The sequence below is a fragment of the Hypanus sabinus genome, chromosome 25 (assembly GCF_030144855.1).
Source record: "Hypanus sabinus isolate sHypSab1 chromosome 25, sHypSab1.hap1, whole genome shotgun sequence".
In the NCBI taxonomy this organism is placed as follows: Eukaryota; Metazoa; Chordata; class Chondrichthyes; order Myliobatiformes; family Dasyatidae; genus Hypanus; species Hypanus sabinus.
Genome location: NC_082730.1, coordinates 725364 through 739173, shown reverse-complemented (window position 1 = coordinate 739173; position 13810 = coordinate 725364). Strand labels below are relative to the sequence as shown.

At 41.4% G+C, this 13810-nt stretch overlaps 1 long non-coding RNA gene across 1 annotated transcript in view; it reads left to right on the top strand.

Moving 5' to 3' along the window:
• Positions 1–62: 62 nt before the first annotated feature.
• LOC132380912 (uncharacterized) overlaps positions 63–13810 on the top strand; it is a 57959-nt gene continuing 44211 nt past the window's right edge. Inside the window, exon 1 of the long non-coding RNA XR_009507876.1 lies at positions 63–237. This is a non-coding gene — a long non-coding RNA (uncharacterized LOC132380912). The remainder of the gene's footprint in view (positions 238–13810) is intronic.

Genomic DNA, 13810 nt, shown 5'->3' with positions numbered 1-13810 from the left:
AGTCGCGTTCCCTGACAGGGCAGTGGTGTGTGTTAAACCTGAAATTAAAACAATTCAAATGGAGTAGAGCCTGACTGTGGGAGAACCGAATTACAGGAAGGATATAAATAAGGTTGAAAGAGTGCATTGAAGGTTTACAAGGATGTTGCCGGGACTTGAGAAACCGTTACAGAGAAAGGTTGAATAGGTTAGGACTTTATTCCCTGGAGCGTAGAAGAATGAAGAGACTTGATAGAGGTATTTAAAATTATGATGGGTATAGATAGAGTGAATGCAAGCAGGCTTTTTCCACTGTTAGGGGAGAAAAAAAACCAGAGGACATGGGTTAAGGGTGAAGGGGGAAAAGTTTAAAGGCAACATTAGAGGGGGGCTTCTTCACACAGAGAGTGGTGGGAGAGTGGAATGAGCTGTCAGATGAAGTGGTAAATGCGGGCTCAGTTTTAACATTTAAGAAAAACTTGGACAGGTACATGGATGAGAGGTGCATGGAGGGATATGGGCCAGGTGCAGGTCAGCGGGACTAGGCAGAAAAATGGTTCGGTACAGCCAAGAAGGGCCAAAGGGCCTGTTTCTGTGCTGTAATGTTCTGTAGTTCTAACCGCACAGTGGGGGGGGGGGGGGAAGGAGGGCGGGCGGTATCACTGCACCATGGAGGAGGGGTGAGGGATTGCATTACCTTGGGGGAGTGGGTTGAGGGATCACTGTGCCATGGGGGAGGAAATCACTGTACAGTGAGGGATCACTGAACTGTGGGGAAGGGTGTGGGATCACTGCAATGTGGTGGGGGAGAATGAGAAATCACTGCACCATGGATTGGGGGGTGAGAGATCAGTGCACCATCGGGGGGGGGGGGGGGGTTGAGGAAGTGATACAGAATGGAAGGGATTGTAGGGAGAGTGACACTGTGGGAGGAGTGCTGAGGGAGCTCTATGCTGTGTGAGGGAGCTTTGTACTGTGTGAGGGACCGATCCACTGTGGTAAGGATGAGGAGGGAGCAGTACACTGTCACAGGAGATTCCATAGTCAGAGGAATAGAGACAAGGTGCTGTGGACTTTGATAGAGACATCTGGATGGTATGGTGCCTCCCGGATACCAGGGTCAGGCATTCTAAAGGGGGAGAGTGAGCAGCCAGAAGTCTTGGTATATATCGGTGCCAGATCTAGGTAGGAAAGGTGAGGAGGTCCAGAAGAGAGATTTTAGGGAGCTAGGTAGATAGCTGAAAAGCAGGACCTACAGGGTAGTCATCTCTGGATTGCTGCCTGTGCCTTGCATCAGTGAGGGTAAGTACAGGATGATTTGGCAAATTCAGAATTCAAAGTAATTATCAGAGTACGTGTATGTCACCACATACAACCCTGAGATTTATTTTCCTGCAGGCATACTGAACAAATCTGTAGAGTTGTGACTGTAACAGGATCAATGAAAGATCAACCAGAGTGCAGAAAACAACAAACTGTGCAAATGCAAATATAAATAAATAGCAACAAGTAACGAGAACATAAAGAGTCCTTAAAATGAACCCGGTCAGGTGTCAGATCTCTTGGTGGGAGAGCATTTTGGAGGTAGTGATCACAACTCTGTCTCCTTTACCATAGTGCCATAGGTTCTGTGTAAAGTGAGATCATTGGTTGTGGGAACATCTCAACAGATGAATATAGTTATCTCCTTTTGTCCAAGAGTCTGATTGTTACGGGGTAGTAACTGTTCTTGAATCTGGTGGTGTGAGTTCTGAGCCTCTTGTACCTTCTACCTGATGGCAGCAGCGAGAAAAAGAGCATGGTCTGGGTGGTGAGGATCTTTGATGACTGATTCTGCTTTCCTATGGCAGTTTTTCATGTAGATGTGCTCAATGGTTGGGAAAGCTTTACCTGTGATGTACTGGACCAAATTCACTACCTTTTGTACGATTTTTGGTTCAAAGTTATTGGTGTTCCCAGGCCAGGTCATGATGCAGCCAGTCAGTACATTCTTCACTACACATCTATAAAATCTGTCAAAGATTTTAGATTAGATTCAACTTTATTGTCGTTGTGCGGAGTACAGATACAAAGCCAATAAAATACAGTTAGCATCTACAAACCCCATTTTCAGAAAAGTTGGGATATTTTCCAAAATGCAATAAAAATCTGTGATGTGTTAATTCACGTGAACCCTTATTTAACTGACAAAGGTACAAAGAAAAGATTTTCAATAGTTTTACTGACCAACTTAATTGTATTTTGTAAATATACACAAATTTAGAATTTGATGGCTGCAACACACTCAACAAAAGTTGGGACATAGTTAAAATAAGATTGAAAAGTGCACAGAATATTCAATTATCACCGGTTTGGAAGACTCCACAGTAAACAGGCTAATTGGTAGCAGGTGAGGTATCATGACTGGGTATAAAAGTAGCGTCCATCAAAGGCTCAGACTTTGCAAGCGAGGATGGGTCACCCCTTTGTGCCAAAATTCGTAAGAGAATTGTTAGTCAGTTCAAAAGGAACATTTCCCAACGCAAGATTGCAGAGAATTTAGGTCTTTCAACATCTACAGTACATAATATTGTGAAAAGATTCAGAGAATTCAGAGACATCTCAGTGCGTAAAGGGCATGGTTGGAAGCCACTGTTGAATGCATGTGATCTTCGAACCCTCAGGCAGCACTGCCAAAGAAACCGTCATGCTACTGTGACAATTATAGCCACCTGGGCTTGAGAGTACTTCAGAAAACCATTGCACTTAACACAGTCCGTCGCTGCATCCAGAAATGAAACTTGAAACTGTATTACGCAAGAAGGAAGCCATACATCAACTCTATGCAGAAACGCCAGCAAGTTCTCTGGGCCCGAGCTCATCTCAAATGGAACCGTGTGCCGTGGTCAGATGAGTCCACATTTCAGCTAGTTTTCGGAAGAAACGGGTGTCGAGTTCTCCATGCCAAAGATGAAAACGACCATCCTGATTGTTATCAGAGAAAGGTGCAAAAGCCAGCATCTGTGATGGTATGGGAGTGCATCAGTGTCCACGGCATGGCTGAGTTGCATGTATGTGAAGGTACCATCGACTCTGAGGCATATATTAGGATTTTAGAGAGACATGTTGCCATCAAGGCGATTTCTCTTCCCGGGATGTCCATGCTTATTTCAGCAGGACGATGCCAGACTACATTCTGCATGGGCTACAACAGCGTGGCATTGTAGACACACAGTGTGTGTGCTTGACTGGCCTGCTGCCAGTTCAGATCTGCCTCCTTTTGAAAATGTATGGCGCATCATGAAGAGGAGAATCAGACAACGGAGACCACGGACTGTTGAGCAGCTGAAGTCTTATATAAAGCAAGAATGGACAAAGTTTTCAATTGCAAATCTTCTACAATTAGTATCCTCAGTTCCAAAACAATTAAAAAGTGTTATTAAAAGGAAAGGTGATGTAACACAATGGTAAACATGCCTCTGTCCCAACTTTTGTTGAGTGTTGCAGCCATCAAATTCTAAATTTGTGTATATTTACAAAATACAATTAAGTTGGTCAGTAAAACTATTGAAAATCTTTTCTTTGTACTTTTGTCAGTTAAATAAAGGTTCACGTGAATTAACATAACACAGATTTTTGTTTTTATTGCATTTTGGAAAATATCCCAACTTTTCTGGAAATGGGGTTTGTAACCAGAAATGCAAAGAATAGTGTTATTTACAAAATAACTGCTAATAAAAATTAAGTGCTACAGCACACAAATATAAAAATACTGAGACAGTACAATATGGGTGCAATACTGCTGACTGACTAAGACGCTTTAATTGGAACATCCAGCAATAGCTGGATAAATTTCTGCTTTTAAATGGTGAGGGAATGAATACTGAAAAGCTGCCTGGATTTGTCTAATGTTTCAATTCAACTTCCATTTGCAATTTATATGACAAAATACTGATTGCTTCAAAACTATTTTCCAAGGAATCTAAAACTCAAAATCAATGTCAAAAGTCTTGAGCAACATATTTCATGTTCTGTGAAAGAAAGCAGAGGTGTTCGTAAAAGCAACTGTTATGATTGCTCCCCAAGTATTCCAATCTTCCCAAAATGTTAATTTCAAATTCCAAATTTATTTGTCCACCAGTGAGAAATTTCCCTGAATGCCCATTTCGCTCTGAAATGTGGGCATCTTATATCTGGAATTGAAATGCACAGATTTTGATCTCCTTAACCTGGATTTCACGAGGCCAGTGGGGAATCCGGGTCTTTCTCTAAAATCAATTCCATGGAAAACAAATGATGAAACACAAACCGAAAACACAGACAACACTGACATGTTTCTTGATCTTTTCTTCCTTCAGAACATTCACAAGTAACTGCGAAACTCAGAATAAACAGTTAATTCCCACTTTTAAACATTTTTTCAAAGAACTAAGGAAAAGACAACTTGGCTAGGTGTGGACCCCTGACATATTAACATCTGTTGAAATCTTTGAAGAAATAACAGCAGGATAAACGAAGGTTGATGTTGTGTACCTGGAATTTCAGAAGGCCTTTGATAAGGTGTCACTCATGAGGATGCTTAACAAGCTATGAGTCCATGGTATTACAGGAAATATTCTACATGGATAGAACAATTGACTGATTTACAAGGAGGCAAAGAGTGGGAATAAAAGGAGCTTTTTCTGGTTGGCTGCCAGTAACCAGTGGAGTATATGTTAGGGCTGATTCTTTTGACAGTATATATCAATGATTTGAATAATGGAATTGATTGTTTTATTGCAGAGTTTTTAGATGATATGAAGATAGGTGGAAGGGGCTTGTAGTTTTGAGGAAGTAGAGAGGCTACAGAAGGACTGAAACAATAAGAGAATGAGGAATGAAGTGGCAGATGGAATACAGTGTCAGGAAGTGTATGGTCATGCACTTTGGTAGAAAAAATGAAAGAGTTGACTTTTCTAAATAGAGAGAAAATGCAAAAAAAAACTGAGATGCAAAGGGACTTGTGCAGGATTCCCTAAAGGTTAATTTGTAGGTTGAGTCTGTGGTGAGGAAGGAAATGCAATGTTAGCAATATAGTGGATACTATACACTTTATACCTATAATTTTGTCACTAAGTACAACTCCAATTTAAGTATTTAAGTTTACTGATGACACCACAGTTGTTAGCTGAAACAAAGGTGGTGATGATTAGGCATCTAGGAAGGAGATTGAAAACCTGGTTGAGTGGTAGCATTACAACAAACTGTTACTGAAGATCAGCAAAAGCAAAGAGCTGATTAACGACTACATGAGGAAGAAGCAGGAGATCCATGAGCCAGTCCGCTTTTGGGGAACATAGGTGGAGTGGGTAAGTAGCCTTAAAGCCCTGGTGTTGTCATATCAGAGGATTTGTCATAGGACCAGCATGTATGTGCCATCATAAAGAAGGCATGACAGTGTCTCTTCCTGCGCATAAGTTTGCATGGATACAGTGTATCACCAAACACCTTGACAAACTTCGAGAGAAGCACAGTGGAAAGTAAGTTCACTGGTTGTATCAAGGCCTGGGACACAGGCACCAAAATGCAGGAATTGAAAATGCTACAAAATGTAGTGGATTCATTCTAGTTCAGCACAAGCGAAGTCTTACCCAGCACTGAGTACCTTTACATGGAGCACTGCCACAAGAAAGCAATATCCATCACAAAACACTCTCTATCTGAACAATGCGCTCTTCTTGCTACTACCTTCGAAAAGAAGGTACAGAAACCTGAGGTTCTACTTCAACAGGTCCAGAAACAGTTATAACTTTACAACTATCCGACTCCTGAAATGGCATGGATACTGCCATACTGACACTCATGTAACACTGAGCGTCACAGGAAGTCATTCCTACCTATGGCCATCAAACTACAACTCCTCCCTAGGAGTGTCAGACACCCTGAGCCAATGGCTGGTCCTGAACTTATATCCACTGGGTATGATTAACTTGTTATTATTTAATTATTTATGGTTTCATATTGCTATATTTCTTCACTATTCTTGGTTGGTGTGGCTGTAACGAAACCCAATTTCCCTTGGGATCAATAAAGTATGTCTGATAATTTCAATCACTACTAGACTGTACTGAATCTACAACAGGCTCACTTCCTCTGAATTTTTAATTTGCACAGTTTGTGTTCTTTTTTTAAACTGGTTTAAGTTCAAGTTTAATTATTATTCAACCATACATGAATATAGACAAGAGAAACAGCATTCCTCCAGTGACAAGGTTCCAATCACATTACCAGAAGCCCTTAGGACACTGCACATAGCACAAATGCACATATGGTTATAATAGCAGAAAAACATACCTGAAGAAGTGTCCAGGTCCAAAACATCGACTGTTTTTTCACTTCCATAAATGATGCCTAACCTGCTGAGTTCCTTCAGCATTTAGTGTGTGTTGACTTGGCTTTCCAGCATCTGCAGAATGTATTGCGTTTAGAAAAATGTGCAGTCCAGAAAAAAATATGAGTGGGATGATCTGGTCCAGCTTGTTCTTCCACTGACTGAACAGCAGAGGGCAGCACGGACAAAACAATGACAGGCAGTTCTGATAGAACACTGGAGGGCAGCAACGACGAGGATGAGCCTACAACCCAGTACGGATTCCAGCAAGCCCTCAGATGGCCCTGCTCTCTCCCACTCTGCCTAGGCATCTCCTCTAGGCAACTGCAGTAGGCGTCCTCATCACAATCGAGCCAATGCAGTTCCCACGTCATTGGTCTTGCCAGTGAAACACTGAAGCAGGCTTGCAGTATTCTACGTTACCCGTGTCAAACAGGGACTTGCGATCACAGTAAAATCATCTAAGAAAATCACTCGAACTTCGCACCATCCAACGGTGCAGAAAAAGTCCAAGCAGCAACATGCCCAGCTCCATCGTTATTGAGTGATTTGCTAATGGATAGAGCTGCAATACTTGATATTTCTATCCAGTAGTGACTCTCTATCTTAAATAAACGTGTACAATACAAGCAAATGCACCTTTGATTGGACCAGGAGTGGCTGCTGTGTCCGAATGCAGTGGCCCCGGTTGTTTGTCAGCCTTTCCAAACAAGAGAAAATCTGCAGATACTAGAAATCCAAAGCAATGCACACAAAATGCTGGAGGAACTCAGCAGGCCAGGCAGGGAAAAGAGTACAGTTGATGTTTCGGGTCAAAACCCTTCTTCAGGACAGTGTCCTCCAGCATTATGTGTGTTGCATTTGTCAGCCTTAGTCTATGCTTTTTTTCATAAATTCAATTGTATTTCGTGTTTTTTTTCTCAGCAAATGCCTTCAAGAAAATGAATCTCAAGGTAGTAGATGGTAATGTCTAAGGACTTTGATAATAAATTGAGTTTGAACTTTGAAGGATTGTAGTGAAATTATGTTGATTGTGAAGAACAACATAGATAACGAAGTAATGCAACATTATTGGAGTGGGAAATAGAAATAATTGGAGAATTGGTTAGGAAATCAAAGAATGGGAGAGGGAATAAAATGGGATGTGATATTGCCACGCTTTTCACAGAAAATCTATTATAATTAGAAATGATGATTGAAGAAATGTTTTTATATCTTGTTGATATGGGTGCTGATCTATTCACATATAATGGTCTCCCTAGTGAATGTTTACTTCTCATCTTGTGGGACAATATCCAATTAAACATAGCACACAATCAAACATGCCAGACAATACTTCCACTTAAAAACTGTACTTCCTTATTAATTAGGATTGTTTAAAACAACTCAAAAGATTCAGCACATAGTCTGAAACAGTTACTGAACTCTTTAGTATTTTAGTTACTGGCTCAACTCTCTGTTTTATGTCCATAGCTTCCAAATCTTACAAAATGTTTTTGGATGTTACCACTCTGGATGAACGTGGCTAGGATTTGGACTTGGCAGGTTCTCCTCTGAGACCCTGCCTCAGGGTCTACCTCTTCTGTAGAAGGTCTTTGAAGTTGCTACTGCTGATTATCCCTTAAAGCAAAGCTTTATACATTTAATCATAGACTTTCCAGATTTTCCTGAATTCATACTTAATAGCCCTTTGTACAATCTGAATCCCAATCTTTATCTTTGGAAGCATGTGTTTCCATAATTTCTTCAAATTGCTATTGGTAAATTGAGAAATTGCCCAATTATTTTCATGTATACCATGATACAGGGAAAACACATTTTGCATAGTGTTATTAATATCAATTCATTAGGTTTTAATAGGTACATTTAATATCAGAGAAATGTATGTAGTATACATCCAGAAATTCTTTTTTCTTTACAACAGTGTATTGAAGTAGTGCAAGGTAAACCAATAACAGAGTGAAGAAAGAAGTTTTATAGATACAGAGAAAGTGCTTTGCAGGACATGCAATAGACTTACAACAGCTGGATCCAAGTTGTCTTTGAGCATGCTTTCAGACTTTGTTATCTTCTGTATGAGGAGAAGAGAGAATTTCTGTCATTGATTTTACTCGCTGTTCTACTGAGACAGTGAGAAGTATAGACAGAATCCGTAGTGGGGAGACTAGTTTCAGTGATAAAAAGTTATAAGATATACGAGCAGAATAAGGCCCTTTAGCCCATCATGTCTGCTCTGCCATTTCATCATAGCAGTACCAATCTTCTACCTTCTCCCCATATCCCTTCATGCCCTGACTAATCAAGAATCTATCAACCTCTACCTTAAATATACCCAATGACTTGAACTTTACAGCCATTTGTTCCAATTAATTCCACAGTTTCACCACTTTCTAAATAAATTCTTCCTTATCTCTGTTCTAAATTGACATCCCTCTATTCATACACTGTGTCCTCTGGTCTTAGAGTCCTGCACCATAGGAAACATCCTCTCCACATCAACTCTGTTGAGATCTTTCAATATTTGATGTTTCAATTAGATTCCCCCGCCCCCCAGTCTTCTGAACTCCAGTGAATATAGGCTGAGAGCCATCAAACACTCCTCATGTGACAAGCCTTTCAATCCCGGAATTATTTTCATGAACTTCAGTTGAGTCTTCTCCAATGTCAGCAGCTCCCTTTTTAGATAAAGGGCTCAAAACTGCTTACAATAATCCAAGTGAAGCCCTTCCATTACTTTATAAAGCCTCAACATTACATCTTTGCTTCTACATTTGAGTTCTTTTGAAATTAATGCTAACATTGCATTTGCCTTCCTCACCACAGGCTGAACCTTTAGGGAATCCCAAGTCCCTTTGCACCTGAGATTTTTGAATTTTCTTTCCTTTTAGAAAATAGTGTACCCTTTTATTTTTCTACCAAAGTGCATAACCAGTAACATTAAAGTGAATACTTGTAATACTGTATTCCATATCTGCCACTTCTTTGCCCATTCTCCTAATCTGTGTAAGTCCTTCTGTAGCCTCCTTATTTCCTCAAAACTACCTGTCCCTCCATCTATCATATTGTCCGCAACCTTGGCCACAACGTCATCAATTCCATCACCCAAGTCATTGACATTTGAAGTGAAAAGAAGCAGTCCTAACACAGACTCCCATAGAACACCACTAGTCATTGGCAGCCAACTGGAAAAGGTTCCTTTATTCCCACTCTTTTCCACCTGCCAATCAGCCACTGCTTTATTTATGCTAGAACCTTTTCTGTAACACCATGACTCTTATCTTGTTAAGCAGCCTCCTATGTGGCATCTTGTCAAAGGCCTTCTGAAAACTCAAGTGCACAAGATTAACTGACTCTCCTTTTTATCTATACTGCTTGTTATGTCTTCAAAGAATTCCAACAGATTTATCAGATAAGATTTTCACCATAAGGCAACCATGCTGATTACAGCCTATTTTATCACCTGCCACTGTCAGACTAACTGATTGATAATTTCCTTTCTTCTGCCTCTTTCCCTTCTTGAAGAGTGAAGTGACATTTGCAATTTTCCAGCCCTTCACAACCATACAGAAGTAATCAATTCTTTTACTAATGCCGCGACAATCTCTTCAGACACCTCTTTCAAAACCCTGGGGTGTACACCATCTGGTCCAGGTGACTTATCTATCTTCAGACCTTTTAGTTTCCCAAGCACTTTTCCCTGGTAATGTCAATGTCACTCACTTCTGCGCAGTGACACTCTCAAACTTCCGGCTTACGCTGATGTCTTGCACTGTTATTCAACTCATTCACCTTTTCCTTGTCTCCCATGACTACCTCTCCAGCATTGTTTTCCAGTGTTTCAATAACTACTCTCTTTTACACTTTATATATCTGTAGAAACTTCTGCTATCTTCTAATATTATTGGCTAAATTATTTTTGTATTTCATCTTTTCCTTGTTTTTACCTTTTTAAGTTGCTTTCTTTTAGTTTTTAACGGCTTCACAAACTAACTAACTATTAACTTTTAAAAGACCCTATCATTTCCACCTCCACAACCGCTGCTGGCAGACCATTCCACACGCTCATCACTCTCAGCATAAAAAACTTACCCACTGTGCCTTCTTGTGTTAGCCATTTCAATAGACAATAGACAATAGGTGCAGAAGTAGACCATTCGGCCCCTCGAGTCTGCACCGCCATTCTGAGATCATGGCTGATCATTCACTATCAATACCCAGTCCCTGCCTTGTCCCCATATCCCTTGATTCCCCTATCCATCAGATATCTATCCAGCTCCTTCTTGAAAGCATCCAGAGAATTGGCCTCCACCGTCTTCCGAGGCAGTGCATTCCACACCTCCACAACTCTCTGGGAGAAGAAGCTCTTCCTCAACTCTGTTTTAAATAACCGACCTCTTATTCTCAATCCATGCCCTCTGGTACTGGACTCTACCAACATCTGGAACATATTTCCTGCCTCAATCCTATCAAATCCTTTAATTATCTTAAATGTTTCAATCAGATCCCCTCTCAATCTCCTCAATTCCAGCGTGTACAAGCCCAATCTCTCCAATCTCTCTGCGTAAGACAGCCCTGCCATCCCAGGAATCAACCTAGTGAATCTACGCTGTACTTCCTCAATTGCCAGAATGTCCTTCCTTAAACCTGGAGACCAAAACTGTACACAATATTCCAGGTGTGGTCTCACCAGGGCCCTGTACAAATGCAAAAGGACATCCTTGTTCTTGTATTCAATTCCCCTTGTAACAAAGGCCCTGGAGAAAAGCCTGTGACTATCCGCACGATCAAAGCCTCTTATCATCTTGTACACCTCTATCAGGTGTATTACGATCACTTTCCCCAAGGGTTCTTTTACCTTAAGATCTCTAATCAATTCTGGTGCATTGCACAACACCCAATCCAGAATAGCGGATCCCTAATAACCTCTTCAATGTGCTGCTCTAAAAAGCCATCTCAGAGACATTCTACAAATTCCCATTCTTAGGATCTAGCCCCTACCTGATTTTCCCAATCTACTTGCATATTGAAATCCCCCCCATATCTATTCTAATGTTTGGCATTGGAGGCCTATCGAAGTTTGGAGTGTGAGTATAAAAAGAGCAGAGTTGAGTAAAACTGTTTTTTTGGCGGCTTTTGTTTTCAAAGTTTGCAGAGAGATTTAGGCCAGTTAGAAGAGTGGGCTGAGCGATGGCTGATGGAGTTTAATGCTGATAAGTGTGAGGTGCTACATTTTGGTAGGAATAGTCCAAATTGGACATACATGGTAAATGGTAGGGCATTGAAGAATGCAGTAGAACAGAGTGATCTAGGAATAATGGTGCATAGTTCCTGAAGGTGGAATCTCATGTGGATAGGGTGGTGAAGAAAGCTTTTGTTATGTTGGCCTTTATAAATCAGAGCATTGAGTATAGGAGTTGGGATGTAATGTTAAAATTGTTCAAGGCATTGGTAAGGCCGAATTTGGAGTATTGTGTACAGTTCTGGTCACCAAATTATAGGAAAGATGTCAACAAAATAGAGAGACTACAGAGAAGATTTACTAGAATGTTACCTGGGTTTCAGCACCTAAGTTACAGAGAAAGGTTGAACAAGTTAGGTCTTTATCCTTTGGAGTGTAGAAGGTTGAGGGGGGACTTGATAGAGGTATTTAAAATTATGAGGGGGATAGAGTTGACATGGATAGGCTTTTTCCATTGAGAGTAGGGGAGATTCAAACAAGAGGACATGAGTTGAGACTTAGGGGGCAAAAGTTTAAGGGTAACATGAGGGGGAATTTCTTTACTCAGAGAGTGGTAGCTGTGTGGAATGAGCTTCCAGTAGAAGTGGTAGAGGCAGGTTTGGTATTGTCATTTAAAGCAAAAGTGGATAGGTATATGGACACGAAAGGAATGGAGGGTTATGGGCTGAGTGCAGGTCAGTGGGATTAGGTGAGAGTAAGCGTTCCGCACGGACTAGAAGGGCCGAGATGACCTGTTTCCATGCTGTAATTGTTATATGGTTATAAGAGGAGAATGTATCGGTGTCAGAGTTCCATGGATGTCAGAAGAGAGAGGATAAAAAGAACAGATCTTGGCAAGGCCAGTCTTTTTGTACCAAAAATGTTGGCGTCAGAGGCCTAGACTCAGCTGCAAATGAAAGGATAGGCTTAAGTGAATTGGCATTGTTGGAGTGTGCTAGTGATAGAGTGGGAAGTCTTTGGATTAACAGGCCTGCGTGAATAGGCAAAGGCATAGTTAAGAGGCAAGCCTTTCTCTTTTTTAACAAAAAGTAGTCAGGATAGACTGCTCCTCCCATCAAATGTGGGAATTTGGGATACCTGATGGTTTCCCTGTTGACTACATCTATGGGAAGTACAGTGCCTGATTGATTGAGCCAAGGAGTTGGAAATACTCAGGATCATTCAGGAGGCTGAAGAAATTGTAGACAAGACTTTTGAAGAGGTGGTCACATCCAGAGTACAGGCTTCGGACAACAGATGGGTAACCACCAGGAGAGGTAAGGGGATTAAGAAGTCAGTGCAGGGTTCCCCTGTGGCCATTCCCCTCAGCATCAAGTATCCTCCTTTGGATACTGCTGGAGGGATGTCACATCAGAGCACAGCAGCAGCCAGGCAGTGGCACTGTAGCCGGCTCTGAGGCTCAACAAGGAAGGGTAAAGTCAGACAGTGAGGTAGTTATAGGGGACTACCATGGGCTAGTGCAGATAGGAATGGGGTGACAGCTGGAGGAATGAGTGGCTGCAGAGATGGATCATTGGAACCTTTTCTGGGGAAGGAGCGACCTGTTCAAGAGGAACGGGTTGCTCATGAACTAAAGGGGAAGAACCAAATTATAGTCTGGCAAGGCTTGCTGATGCTACTCATGAGAATTTAAACTAGTTTAGCAAGGGGCTGGAAACTGGAGCCCCAGATCAGTAAGGAAAGGATCGGACCAGAAGGCAGATGTCAGGGCAAATATTGAAAGGCATAATTAAGACAACAGGTATGATGGCTTGGATATTTTGCAGGGTATATATTTGCATGCTAGGAGTATTATGGGTACAGGTGATGAGCAGAGCATGTATCAATACTTGGAAATAGTATGTTTTAGTCATTACTGAAACTTTGTTGAGAGACGGCAGGAATGAATGATTAATAAGACCATTTGGCCCATCGAATCTGCTCTGCCATTTCATCATGGCTGATCCAAATGTCCTCTCTCTGCTTTCTCCCCATATCCCTTAATGTCCTGATGTATCAAGAATCTATCACCCTCTGCCTTAAGTATACACAACTACTGCCTGTGACAATGAATTCCCCAGATTCACCACTCTCTGGCTAAAGAAATTCCTCTTCATCTCTGTTCTAAAAGGATGTCCCTCAGTAGAAACATTCCCAGTGCAAGTCCGGCAAAGAGCTTTAAAAACCGAATCTCCATAAAAGAGGGATACCGTCCATTGTAGGAGCGGTTGTCATGGGAATGGTCTGAGTCAGAGTGGTAAGGC